The 14,200-nt window shown below is 38.1% G+C and overlaps 1 non-coding gene across 1 annotated transcript; it reads right to left on the minus strand.

Annotated features, from left to right (window-relative positions):
- Positions 1-6,733: 6,733 nt before the first annotated feature.
- LOC130495425 (small nucleolar RNA R71) lies at positions 6,734-6,840 on the minus strand. Its single transcript, XR_008934694.1, has one exon. It is a non-coding gene; the product is annotated as a small nucleolar RNA R71 (small nucleolar RNA).
- Between the last annotated feature and the right edge of the window lie 7,360 nt (positions 6,841-14,200).

Here is a 14,200-nt window from a genome sequence, read left to right on the forward strand (position 1 = left end):
TTTGGGTTTTAACCAGTTTTGATGAGTTATACTTGATGATTAAATAATTTTTTTTTGTCGACAGAAAAATAAAATAAAAATAAATAATGACTTTAAAAAAATCCAAACAGGATTACATACTGTATCACCAGATTTACTGGTTTAACAGCGAATCTGGATTGGGTTTCGAAACATTGGGTATAGGTTTATAGTTATGCAACATCATAAATTCAATACAATTGTCATACAATTGTCATAATTTTTACTAATCATTTTTGTTTTAAAAATAATATACACAAATATGATTACAAAAAAAAAAATATATTACAAAAAACAAATATAAAAATTACAATTCTAAAAAAATCACAAACAAAAAAAGGCGGGTCAAAATTTAGTTTTGGTTCTTAAAGATTTAACATATCAACTTCAACCAAACGACCAATACAGTAACAATTTATTTTAAATAAATTCACTTGTTGATAAATGTTAAACAAATTAGAGTCTCAGAGAATTACTTTCTCTCTTTTTTTTATTTATCTTTTTATATTTAGAGGATTTTCTTCTTATAAAAAGAAATTCTCCTCTCTCGTTATCGATAAAACAATAGTTGTCAACATTTTATAACATGCTATAGTATGAATATTATGTGATGTCTTTATAAAAAGTCTAAATTTATTTCTTCTAATATTTACTTGTTCTCAAAATTGTACTTTATCACCAAATTAAAATTTTATATTATATTATAAAAAAACAAATTCTCCCACTCAAACCAAGAAGCACATTTATTTTGTATTTCACAACTGAATTTCTAGGATCTTTGGACCTAATCTTTGTCATTCCTCTCATTCATATCTCGAAGGGTACTATTCATATTTCGAAGGGTAATTTGAAAGATATGTTGCAAACATTTAAGGAATAAAATTTTCAAAAAGGCTAAAAACTGAATTATATTAAATACTCTTAATTGCAATTGCAAAATAATGACTTTTGATTGGTTGCAAATAATATTAGAAAAATGTACATAATTTTTTTGTAATTATTTAGAAATTTCAAGTATATTCATAAACAGTCATCTGCTTTAATAATATAGATTTTTTTAAGTAGATAAAGTTTAAGATTCTAAATTAATTGATCAGATACGACGAGCCATCCAGCAAAAACTAGTTATTGGCTTTTGAATGGCTTATGTAAAGCTGTTACGACATTTGTGTGATGTGTTATTTTTACGTCACATATATTTTGATACATTGGTTTTTTTTTTCACCATTTTGACACATTGTAATTTATTTATTTTGTTGTAGATATATGTCTTCCCCTATTTATATAATATTCCATTCACAAATATTCATACTATCGCATGTTTTCTAAATTTTATTTGCTCATACAAAACAAGGTGGGAGCAAAAGGTCTATCACATATAAATACTGCGCAGCTTGCTAGGATAATACAATCTCAATATTCGGATTATAAAATCGTTCGCTTCATCCGTCAATTTAAATTTCTTCCTCAACCTCGAGTGGATCATCACTAACGAGAAATTTATGAGAGAACTGTGTGAGTTTGCGATGAATACACGCAACGAAGATGTAAAACCTAAGAGCATCATTAACCCAAAACTCCAAATAGGGGTGCTTATTTCTTTTTTAATAATTTTAAGTTGTAAAAGTGCTTTAAGATGCAACGCTAAGCACTCCGAACATTTTCGTGCTCCAATGGGAGATTCTTCTTTTGAGGTTCTTAAAAAAAAATTCAAAATATTTTTTTTTTGAAAGATGCAATTTATTTATTAAATAAAACATGAAAAGAAATATTTAAAGATAGATTCTAAAATAAAAACATAGATTTTTCTTTTTTTTATCTTTGGGTGTCATTTTCGTTATTTTTTAAAAAATGATGTCAGTTAGATCATTTTCATATTTGGATATCATTTTGGTCATAAAAACAGTGTTTCAAAAAATAAAAATAAAAGAACAAAAACAAAAGAAAGTTTTTTTCTTTTTCATCTTTGTCATTTTGGTCATTTTCAAAAGATAATTGGTGTTAGCTAAGCCATTTTCATATTTGGGTGTCGTTTTGATTATAAAAACAGTGTTTGAGAAAAAAAAGAACATAAAAAGTTTTTTTTCTATCTTCGTGTGTCATTTTGGTCATTTTTTTAAAAAGTAGATGATAGTTAGCTTATTTTCATATTTGTATATCATAAAAAATGTTTGAGAAAAAAGAGTGTTTGAAAAAAAAGTGTTTAAAAAAAAAATTGTCTAATGGCAACGCCACGTGTATCTAAACACCTGCGTTTGTGGTGCTTATTTAAGCACTGATGCTTCCTCTTTCTTCCTCTTTTCCATATTTTTTTTTTTTTTTTTTTTGAAAAAATTGTTAAGCACCCGGGGTAAGCACCCTGGTTAATGGTGCTCTAAGAGCACAATTAATGCAGAAGCTTAAAGGGAGAAGCTTAAGAAAAAACTAATATAATAGTGGTGGGGTCCACAAAAAAATTAAGCATCAATGCCATTTGCAGCTTGTTTAAGCACCGGCTGTTGATCTGTGTGCGAGCTCATTGGTCTATTTATTAAATTTTTTTTTTAGTCAGAAAAAAAAAATGAAAAATAAAAATAAAAAAATTTAAGCACCCCATAATGAGGTGCTTGGTTAATGGTGCTCTAACAATGAAGTTAATTTTCAAGATTTTTATCATTATGGATGTGACTGTATGGTATCATTAGAGTAAAATAAAGTAGGTGAAAAAAAAATTTAGCCTATTTACTCTGATTTGTCCCAATCAAGTGGAAAACAATTTCAGCTCATTTACTCTAAAAAGGTGAAAAATGTAATGAAACTAGAGTAAAATATTCCTCCAACTTTTATGAGATGAAAAGATTTACTCCAACTTTATTACTTTTCATTCCTCCCATTTCCACTTTATTTTTTTTCACCATTTTACTCCACTACTTAATCAATCACACTCTATGTGTAACAAAAAACTGTTGATGATTTAGACCCAAAAAAGCTGTTGACGATGATAATATAATACTCCCAGAATTCCGGAAATATGAAATATCTATGTTTTAGTAAAAAACTTGTTCAAAATATATATTTGTTATATTAAAAAAGAGAAGTTACAACTTCTTTTCATGTGTGATTTTTTTAAATGGACTTTCCCTAAAAAATCATATTTCATTTATTTCTAGTTAACATTACGGAATCATTAAAATATCACATCTTAAATAATTGACATATATAACAACTTCACCTATAAAACTATCTTATTTTCTAATAATAAAAATCTGTTGACAAAAAAATCTAACAAAATCTTATCAAAAATAAACATTTTTGTAAAATGAAGCATTGACTAATTTCGTGATTAGTAGTCTAATACTATTATAAATTAATGTTAGTTAAGATTTTATCATGAAATAAAAATAAAATTTGTATTCTATTTTCTTAAAATTTCTAACTATAGTCTATCTTATCTATTAAAGTAAAAGTAATGAATTCTATCATATTTTATTTTATAATTTGGACCTTTTTTAAAATTTTATTAAATGTACTTTATTAAGATTAATAATATATATAGAATCTTTGAACTACGTTAATCACAATATATTAGAAAAACGTGTTAACATTAAAAAAACTATATAATACATAGATATAAATTAACATGTATTTCATTAAGGGGAGTGTATTGAACCAAGAGTTTTAGAAGATTGTGAGATTTGATTAAAATCCTCTGTTATTCAAGTAGTGATTTACATTTTCTTTTTCAAATCCCCTGTTATTTAATATGGAGTTTGTGCAAACTGTTTAAACATCACTTGAAATCCCCTGTTATTCAATTAACAATTTATAAGAACTATATCAAATCCAGTGTTATTCAATGATAGGTAGTATTTGGGAAAAAGAATTTGTAAAGAAGATTTGAGAGTACTTTACGTCAGTTTTTTGTTAAAAGCAACACCTATAGAATAACATCTATATAGATGTTATTTGAGAATAGAGAACTGAAATAAATAAATAAACATTGCCTTGCCGTAAAAAAACCTCCGACTCTTGCTGTAACAGGTTTCTCTAACCTAAAACTCTGTGAAACTAAAACTCTGTGAAACCTGAACCTGTGGTTTCATCACTTACGCCTAAGATTGATTCAACTGAAGTAAAGCCATCGTGGAAAACGGGGCGGAGAGAGTGAGGGCGAGTTCATGGATCTCGGTAGCAGTTGCTTCTTTTAACTCTAGCTTTGTCCCCTCTTATCTCCAGAACCTGAAGAAACAACACCAGAGCCAATCATCATCTCTAAGAATAGATTGTATAAAGACATGAAAACAACTAATCAAGAACAAAGATTGTCAAATACCTCTGGTCTAGAGTAAATAACACCACCGGACATTCCCACATCAACTCTCCATATGCCGCAACCGTATTCACTAACAAGGAGAAAATAAATATTTCATTACACCTTTTCTACAGAATCTTGTGTTTAAGATATTTGTCAATGAGTTTAAAAAAAGGAACCAGTTGACGCCTGATAACTGAGGACTATGTCCTACCACAATCGCCTTGGCATCTGATATCTTGTGTTTTTAATAGATTTTATCATTCATTTATCATGCATTTTGATCATCTAGGATAGCATTTAGACTTGTTTAGTTTGCATTGCATTGCATTTGTTCTTATCAGGTGATGGAGATGCCAAATGGTGACTTTGGAGCAATTGGAGGTGGATTGGAGGCAAGATTGGTGTTTTTCGAGTTCATGGTGTGATGACCAAGTGTCCCAGCGGCTTCATGTGACAGGCAGCGGCATTTTGACCTCGCAGGAAGCCGATGCACATCACCGAGCGGCTTAGCGTCACCCAGCGGCCTGGCGTCCTGACGAGAAGCCGGTGCAGAAGTTCTGCTGAAAATTCTAAGTGTTGGTGCGGCCTTTGGTGCAGTGGCTTCACCAAACCGCTGGAGAAAAAAAAACACCTCCCTGCCCAACTTCGACTTCTTGCAGCGGCTTGGTGAACGTGACGAGAAGCCGGTGTGCATATCCCAGCGGGTTTTTGCACCCCTCAACGGCTTTTTGTCAGCGCCAAAAGGCAGTTGCGACCATTTTCATAGTTAGCATTTGAGAGTTGACCAGACTTGTTTTTACTCTTTTATCCTTATGTTTCTAGCTACTATAAATACTTTGTAGACCTAATCTTTGGAATCATCTTAATTTCTCCTAAGAAACACAAACCCTTTTGGTGAAAGCTCTTTCCTTTAATCAAATCATCATCTTGTTCTTGTGTTTTTGAGTGATTTTAAGTTCCTTCCTTCTTTTCTTTACATGATTAAGCTTAAATCTCTCATGAGTTTAAGAGGAATCATGGTGATTAGTGAGTAGTCCACTTTTGGATTCATGGGTTAGGGAGACTAAGGGTGATTAAGCTAGATCTAAGGTGTTTAGGTATAGATCTTTCTATTCCCTTGCTTGTAGAGTGTTCTTAATGCATCTTTTGAGTTGGCCTCTCAAAAGTTGAGCTTTAGACATTTCCCACCCACAAGGTGTTTGATGAAATGTCTGAGCCAACTCTCCTAAGCTTTTAACACACTTTGCCAAAGAGATTTGTTGGTAAAGGTGTTAAGATGGCTAGTAGACTTGATTTTAATGATTGCTTTTATGACATTCAACCAAAGAGATTTGATGCTTGAGTCATCTTAGCAAATGAGCATCCATCTAGAGATAGAGTTTGTTTAGGATTGTGTCTAGGCCTAAGGTTAATAGATTGATTGAAAGCTGCCACCTTTAGTTCAAAACTTGATCACCCAAAGTCTAATCCCTTGTCCCATGAGTTCTCCCATCTCATAATCAAAGAAAGGTTATTGTTTATTGCATTTCAGTATTGCTCTAGTTTAAAACTCGTTTCACTTTTGGTTTGCACTTAGATTAAGCATGGATTTGTATTCTCAGTGCATTGAAATCACCTAGGATTGGTTCGACATCTCATATACTACTGCATTTGATAGGGACCTTGAAAAGTTCTGTTATCAAATTGGCGCTGTTGCCAAGTTCTATTGTGATTTTGACATTGGGATTTAGTCATTTCCTTGAGACTAAGTCATTTTTATTGTTATTGTGATATTGTCTCTGCTTTTTCCTCTTTCTTTTTCATTTCAGGTGTATGAACTTGAGAAGTAGAGGGACTACAAACCTCACTCCTCTAGTACCAGACATCCGGGCTTTGGAAAGAGAGAATACAAGAAGAAGGAGAGAAGAGGAGCAACAGGCTCATTTCATTAGATTGGATTTTGATATGGCTCACCATCAGAACCAGAATCAAGATGGAGAGATCCCTTTGGGAGCTGCCCAAGAGGGAAATGGTCAAGGAGCTGCCAACCTTCGACCACAACACCCACAGCGCCAAGCTCGCGCCATTGGAACCTATGATCGCCCTCACATTCATGGTCATAGGTTGGGAATCAGAGCAACACCTGTGGAGAACAACAACTTCGAGATCAAGTCAGGGCTACTCAACACCATTGAGCACAACAAGTTTCATGGCCTGGCAGCTGAAGATCCTATTGATCACTTGTACAAGTTTGATCAGTATTGTAGTTTGTCCAAGACAAATGGTGTCTCTGAAGATGCATTCAAGCTGAAGTTGTTTCCCTTCTCTTTGGGAGACAAGGCACATCAGTGGGAGAGATCTGTCCCAAGTGATACTATCACCACTTGGGAGGGATGTAAGGAAGCCTTCTTGGAGAAATTCTTCTCTACCTCAAGGACAGCTAAGATAAGGAATGAGATCTCTGGTTTCCAGCAGAAGAATCTAGAGAGCTTCAATGAGGCATGGGAGAGATTCAAGGACTACCAAGCTCAGTGTCCTCATCATGGTTTCAGCAAGGAGAGCTTGCTTAGCACTTTCTACAGAGGAGTTCTCCCATCTTGCAGAAACAGACTTGACACTGCTAGTAATGGTTTCTTCTTGGGCAGAACTGAACAGGATGCAGAGGAGCTGGTGGAGAACATGGCAAAAAGTGATTCAGTCTACAATGAGGAGTATGATAGAGCCAACAGAGGGGATTACCAGCAGACAAGGAAAGATATCAAGTCTTTGCAAGACAAGTTGGACTTGATTCTTTCAAACCAATCCAAGAAGGAGCAGGTTAGCTTTGTTGGTGATCCTAGTCAAGAGGTTCCTCCTAAGGTGAATGAAGTTGATGGTTTGGAAGGGCAAGAGGAGTTATGCTTCATCAACAATAATGGTACTTGGTACAGAAAGGAGCCCAACTTTCAGTACAACAACTACCAGCAAAGACCTTATTCCAACAACCAACAAGGTGGTTACCAGCCTAGGAACAACCAACAAGGAAGCCATCAACCTCAGCAAAACCCTCCTCCTGGTTTCTCCAATAAAGGAAACCAGTCTACTCAAGCCCAAGGAAGTTCTTCTCAACCTAAGGCTCAAGACACAAGTGTGGAATCAATGTTCAAGCAACTACTTGAAGCTCAATCAAGAAATGAGAAGCAAATTGGTTATGAGTTGAAGAACATCAACTCAAAGATTGATGGGAGCTACAATGAGCTCAACAACAAGTTCAGAGCTTTGGAGAATCAGTTTGCCTCTATGAGTTCTAACTCCAATCGCCAACAAGGAACTCTTCCCGGAAAGCCTGAGCAAAACCAAAGGAGACAATGAAAGCAATCACTCTAAGGAGTGGCAAAGAGTTGCCTTCAAGAGTTCTCACCAAGGATGATGAGAAACAAGGTGGGGAGGTGGCCATCAACATAGATGATGATGTGGTGATTGTAGATGAGAAGACCAATGATGAGATCTTGGAGAAGATAGTAGAAGCTAAGGGTAAAGGGAAGATTGGAGAAGAGAAGAAAACAGTGAAACACGGTGATCATCAAAAGAATCTTCTTTTATCCCTCCTCCTTATGAACCCAAGCTCCCATTTCCTGGAAGATTCAAGAGGCAACTGTTGGAGAAGTACAAGACACTCTTTGAGAAACAAATGAGTGAAGTTCAGGTCACAATGCCTATCATTGATGCTTTCATGCTGGTTCCTCAATACATCAAGTTCTTGAAAGATGCTGTAGCCGCAAAGAAGAAAGAAATGGAAGGCATGATGATCCTTACTCATGAGTGTAGTGCAATCATCCAGAGATTAAACATTCCTAAGAAGCTAGAAGATCCAGGATGCTTCACACTCCCTTGTGCCATTGGTCCTATAGAGTTTGAGAAGTGTCTTTGCGATCTTGGGGATAGTGTCAGTCTCATGCCTTTGTCAGTTGCGAAAAGACTTGGATTCACTCAGTACAAGAAGTGCAGGCTTTCATTGGTATTGGCTGATCGATCAGTGAAGTTCCCTGTTGGTATCTTAGAAGATCTCCCAGTGATGGTTGGAAATTGTGAGATTCCTACAGACTTTGTGGTGCTTGAGATGGATGAGGAGGCTAGAGACCCTTTGATCCTTGGTAGACCATTCTTAGCTACAGCAGGAGCTATAATGAATGTAAAAGAAGGAAAGATTGATCTCCATCTAGGCAAAGGGCATGTTCTCCACTTTGACATCAAGGAGATGATGAAGAAGCCAACTGTGCAAAACCAAGCCGTCTACATAGAGGAAATGGAAGCTCTAGCTGATGAACTTCTTGAGGAGTTGGGACTAGAAGATTCTCTACAACATGCTTTGACCATAGACAAAAAGGTCCAAGTAGTAGAGAACCAGGAGAGTGCAGTCTATGGGAGAATGTTGGATTCGCGCAAGGGGTTTGTGGATAAGGAGCAGTATGAGGAGCTACCACAAGCATCTTCAGCTACTCAACAAGAGGATAGTCATCAAGATGACTGGAGTGAGCTCAAAGCCCCTAAGGTGGAGCTTAAACCCCTTCCCCATGGTGTAAGGTACGCCTTTCTTGGCCCTAATGAAATTTACCCTGTCATTGTGAGTAGTGAACTTACTGAACTTGAGCTATCTGAACTTTTAAATGCACTTAAAAGATTTAGAAAAGCAATAGGGTACTCTCTTGATGACATCAAAGCGATATCACCTACTTTGTGCATGCATAGGATACATCTTGAGGATGAATCTATGACTTCTATAGAACATCAAAGAAGGTTGAATCCCAACTTGAAAGATGTTGTAAAGAAAGAGATTCTTAAACTCTTAGATGCTGGTGTGATCTACCCTATCTCAGATAGTAAGTGGGTATCTCCTGTGCATGTAGTCCCAAAGAAAGGTGGTATCACTGTGGTTAAGAATGAGAAGGATGAATTAATACCAACTAGGACCATAACTGGTCATAGGATGTGTATTGATTACCGAAAACTTAATTCAGCCTCTAGAAAAGATCATTTTCCATTGCCATTCATTGATCAAATGCTTGAGAGGCTTGCAAATCATCCTTTTATTGCTTTCTTGATGGGTATTCAGGATTCTTCCAAATCCCCATACATCCCAATGATCAAGAGAAGACAACATTCACATGCCCCTATGGCACCTTCGCTTATCGAAGGATGCCATTTGGGTTATGTAATGCTCCAGCTACCTTTCAAAGGTGCATGATGTCTATCTTCTCTGGCCTCATTGAGGATGTTGTGGAGGTGTTTATGGACGACTTCTCTGTCTACGGATCCTCGTTTTCTGTTTGTTTGTCAAATTTGTGCAGGGTCCTACAGAGATGTGAAGACACCAACCTTGTGCTGAACTGGGAGAAGTGCCACTTCATGGTTAAGGAAGGGATTGTGCTTGGGCACAAGATTTCAGAGAAAGGCATTGAGGTGGACAAAGCCAAGATTGAAGTGATGGTTAAGCTGCCTCCACCAAAGACAGTAAAAGACATTAAAAGCTTTCTTGGTCATGCGGGGTTCTACAGAAGGTTCATCAAAGACTTTTCCATGATCTCTAGACCAATGACCAAGCTGCTGTGCAAAGAAGCTTCCTTTAGCTTTGATGTAGAGTGTCTTGAAGCCTTCAAGAAGCTGAAAGGCGAGCTAGTGAGTGCACCTATTGTCCAGCCACCAGATTGGAACCTCCCCTTTGAGATCATGTGTGATGCTAGTGACTACGCTGTTGGAGCAGTCTTGGGGCAGAAGAAAGACAAGAAGACACATGTGATCTACTATGCTAGTAGAACCCTTAATGATGCCCAAGTGAAGTACTCTACAACAGAGAAGGAGCGGTTAGCCATCGTCTTTGCCTTTGAGAAGTTCAGGAGCTACCTTGTGGGGTCTAAGGTGATTGTCTACACAGATCATGCAGCTTTGAGGCACCTCCTAGCCAAGAAAGATGCCAAGCCAAGACTGTTGAGATGGATTCTACTGCTTCAAGAGTTTGATCTTGACATTAAAGACAGGCCTGGAGTTGAGAATGGTGTGGCTGATCACTTGTCTAGAATGAGAGTGGAGTGTGGTATCCCCATTGATGAAGGACTTCCAGAGGAACAGCTTATGGCTATTAGAGCAGTGGTTGCAGTTTGCGAGACCGGTAAGAAGATTGAGGAAGTCAAGGCAACAAATGAGAAGGAACCTTGGTATGCTGATTTTGTCAACTATCTTGTTACTGGGAATGAGCCACTGGATCTTGAAGGCTATGCCAAGAAGAAGTTTTACAAGGAGTTGAAGAGGTACTATTGGGATGAGCCCTTTCTCTACATACTTTGCAAGGATCAACTCTATAGAAGGGTAGTGGCTGAAGAAGAAGTAGATGGGATCCTCACACACTGTCATGGATCATCATATGGAGGCCACTTTGCTACATTCAAGACAGTTGCTAAGGTGCTACAAGCTGGATTTTGGTGGCCACACATGTTCAAAGACACACAAGACTTTGTTTCCAAGTGTGATTCTTGCCAAAGGAGAGGAAACATCTCTAGGAGAAATGAGATGCCTCAAAATCCAATACTTGAGGTGGAAGTGTTTGATGTATGGGGAATAGACTTCATGGGCCCTTTTCCTTCCTCTTATGGCAACAAGTACATCCTTGTAGCTGTTGACTATGTATCTAAATGGGTTGAAGCAGTGGCAAGCCCTACAAATGACTCAAGAGTAGTAGTCAAGATGTTCAAAAGCATAATATTCCCAAGGTTTGGAGTCCCTAGAGTGGTTATAAGTGATGGAGGATCACATTTCATCAATAAGTTGTTTGAAGGTCTCTTAAGAAAGAAGGGTGTTAAGCACAAGGTTGCCACACCATATCATCCTCAGACTAGTGGGCAAGTGGAGCTTTCAAACAGGGAAATCAAAAGCATATTGGAGAAGGTTGTGGGTACTAAGAGGAAAGACTGGTCAGACAAGCTTGATGATGCACTTTGGGCTTATAGGACAGCATACAAGACTCCCTTAGGCACTACACCCTTCAACCTTGTCTATGGGAAAGCTTGTCATCTTCCAGTTGAGCTTGAGTATAAGGCAATGTGGGTTGTGAAGCTGTTGAACTTTGATATCAAGAGTGCCAAGGAGAAGAGACTGTTTCAGCTACATGAGCTTGATGAGATAAGGATAGATGCTTTTGAGAGCTCAAGGATCTACAAAGAAAAGACCAAAGCCTTTTATGATAAGAGCATCTTGAAGAGAGAGTTCAAGGCTGGAGATCAAGTTCTTCTCTACAATTCTAGGCTGAAATTGTTTCCCGGAAAGCTAAGATCAAAATGGTCCGGACCTTTCAAGATCAAGGAAGTAAGGCCATATGGAGCAATTGTGCTATGGGATAAGAATGGAGGAGATTTCACAGTCAATGGACAAAGAGTAAAGCTATACATGGCTACTACACCAGAGGAAGATGGAATGTCAGTTCCACTTTCTGATCCTACCCCAGCTTAGTCCCAAGGGAAGCAAAGTCAAGCTAGAGACTTAAAACAAGCTCACTTGGGAGGAAGTCCCATGTTTATCCTTGTACATATTTTTTTAAATTTTATTTTCAGTATCTAGTATTGCTTTTGGGTATTTTTCTATGATTTTTAGGTCATCAGGTCCCAGATGGGAAGCTAAGTCAACCAACATCGTGTTTAGAGATTCACAAAGGTCGACAGCGGCTAAGGGGAACGGTTTCGGAAAACCGGTGCGACCAGATTGGATGAAAAATTCTGTTAAGTGTCGCAGCGGCTTCTTGGAGCGGTTTCACCTAGCCGCTGGGACAAAATCGACCCTCCCTGCCCGACTTCGAGATGTTGCAGCGGCTTGGTGTCGAGGTGGACCGCTGGGACGACGCGCATCGGGTTCTTGCAGCGGTTTCTCCATACTGCTGTGCCCTGAACCGACGCATACCGACTCTGATTCCCGGTTCAATTCAATTGAACCAGACCCAATCAACCAGAACCGGATGCGACCACTCTTCTTCTTCCCTAAGTCGCGACTATCTCTCTCTCCTCTGCCTCATTCTCACGTGAACTAGAGAAACCAGTTCTCTCCCAAGTATCAAAACTCATAACTCTCTCAATTCTCATTCGTTTTTGCTGATTCCGGTTGCTAAGTCCGTGATTTTGCTTCATCTTCCCATTTCTCCACTCTTGTTTCTCAGAAACAAGCTAAGGTATCGCGATTTCAACACTTGAAATTCGTTGGTGAAAATTTCCAACTTTTTCAAAGTTGATGCATTATTGATTCCGTGCCTAAAGCTTGTTGATTATACCTCTATTAGCTTGTTTGAGAAGTGGGTTGATGAATTTCATGATAAATTTGCTTAATTTGAGAATTTGAGAATTAGGGTTCTTGGTGTTCTTGAGATTTCGAAAATTTTGGGGATTTTGGTTGTTGTTGCTGTGATTGATAACACTGAAGTGTTCTAAGGCTGCTGCTAGCCTTTGATAAATTGTGCTAAGAAGAGTAGTTTTTAAAATGTGATTTTCTAAATGAAAGCTTTCTCCTCTTATTACTTAGAGCTTGAGTTTATTCTTGTCTAGCACTTGAAATGAAAAAGATTGCTTAGTTAAGATTACCTTGAGTTAATTGATCATTCTTTTTTAGAAGCTATCTTTGCTCTTGCAAGTTTCTTTTTGCATTGTTCTTATATGATCTCAAGTGTTTGATTTCAGGTAGTAATGGCGAGAACTAAAGCAGCAGCGCGGAAAACAAACCCAAATAGATCAGAGTCTGATTTCTTTCAAGCTGTGGGAACTTCTTCTCAAGCTATGGAAGCTTCATCTCAAGCTGTGGTAACTTCTTCTCAAGCTGGAACAAGAGCAAACCCACCAAGAGCAGGCAGGCCCCAGCCTCCAACTCAAGTCTACCGACGAAAACCTGTTCCACAGAAGAAGGAAATGACACCCACTGAACAGGCAGCAGTTGAAGCTGAGATTGAGGAAATGATAGAAGAAGGTCTTAGAGCTGAAACTGAAGATGAGGAAGAAGCACCAGCTCCAACTCCTGCAACAGTCAAGAAGGGACAGAGAGTACCGCCAGCCACCAGAAACCATTCTCCAGCACAGCTCTACGAGCGCCTTTCTGAGGATGTTGAATGGCGAGCTATGAAATTTCCAGATCGGGAGACTCTTGAGACGCTTGGACTGTATCAGGATGTGAGACAGATTCTTCAGAACATGGGCATGGAGTCACTGCTTAGTATGAGCTACGGGGTTCATGAGGAGCTTTCTTGTCAGTTCTTGTCTTCATTCGTTGCTACCTACCATCGCCCGGAACATAAGACTGACGGATTTGGGCGCATTTCCTTCACGATACATAGGAAGACCTACAAGGTCGGGTTCAAGAAACTGAGCTCTATTTTCGGATTTCCAGACAGACCTTCACCCTTCACACCTAATAGATCAGCGATTGTTAAAGAGATATGGAATGAGATCTCCGGGAAAGATCGTGTGGCTGGGGAGGATAAGAGCACAGATATCTCAAACCCTGCAGTGAGATTGACCCATAAGGTCCTTACTCACACCTTCTACTCGCGTAGTGAACCTGGCGGGGCAAATGACGAAGAGCTTAAGCTTCTTGCTCTAGGACTCCTTCCCATACTTGAAGATAAACTGATAGACACCACTCCTGAAGATTTTGAGGATATGGGAATAGTGGGATTGTTGATGAAGAGATTCACTTATTACAAAGAGTGGGTTTGGACTACTAAGATTGCAAAACCGAAGCTGTTCATAGGGAGCTTCATTACCCCTATCTTGGAAGCAGTGGGTATTCGGTTGGGAACTCCGGATCAAGCTCCAGCCTCAATGGACATCCCCTACTTGCAGAGGACTCAATTTCTCACAGGAAAAGACGGCAACCGGTTTGCTTTTCCCTTCTGGTCACGCGATT

Source organism: Raphanus sativus, chromosome 5 (genome assembly GCF_000801105.2).
Source record: "Raphanus sativus cultivar WK10039 chromosome 5, ASM80110v3, whole genome shotgun sequence".
Taxonomy (NCBI): domain Eukaryota; kingdom Viridiplantae; phylum Streptophyta; class Magnoliopsida; order Brassicales; family Brassicaceae; genus Raphanus; species Raphanus sativus.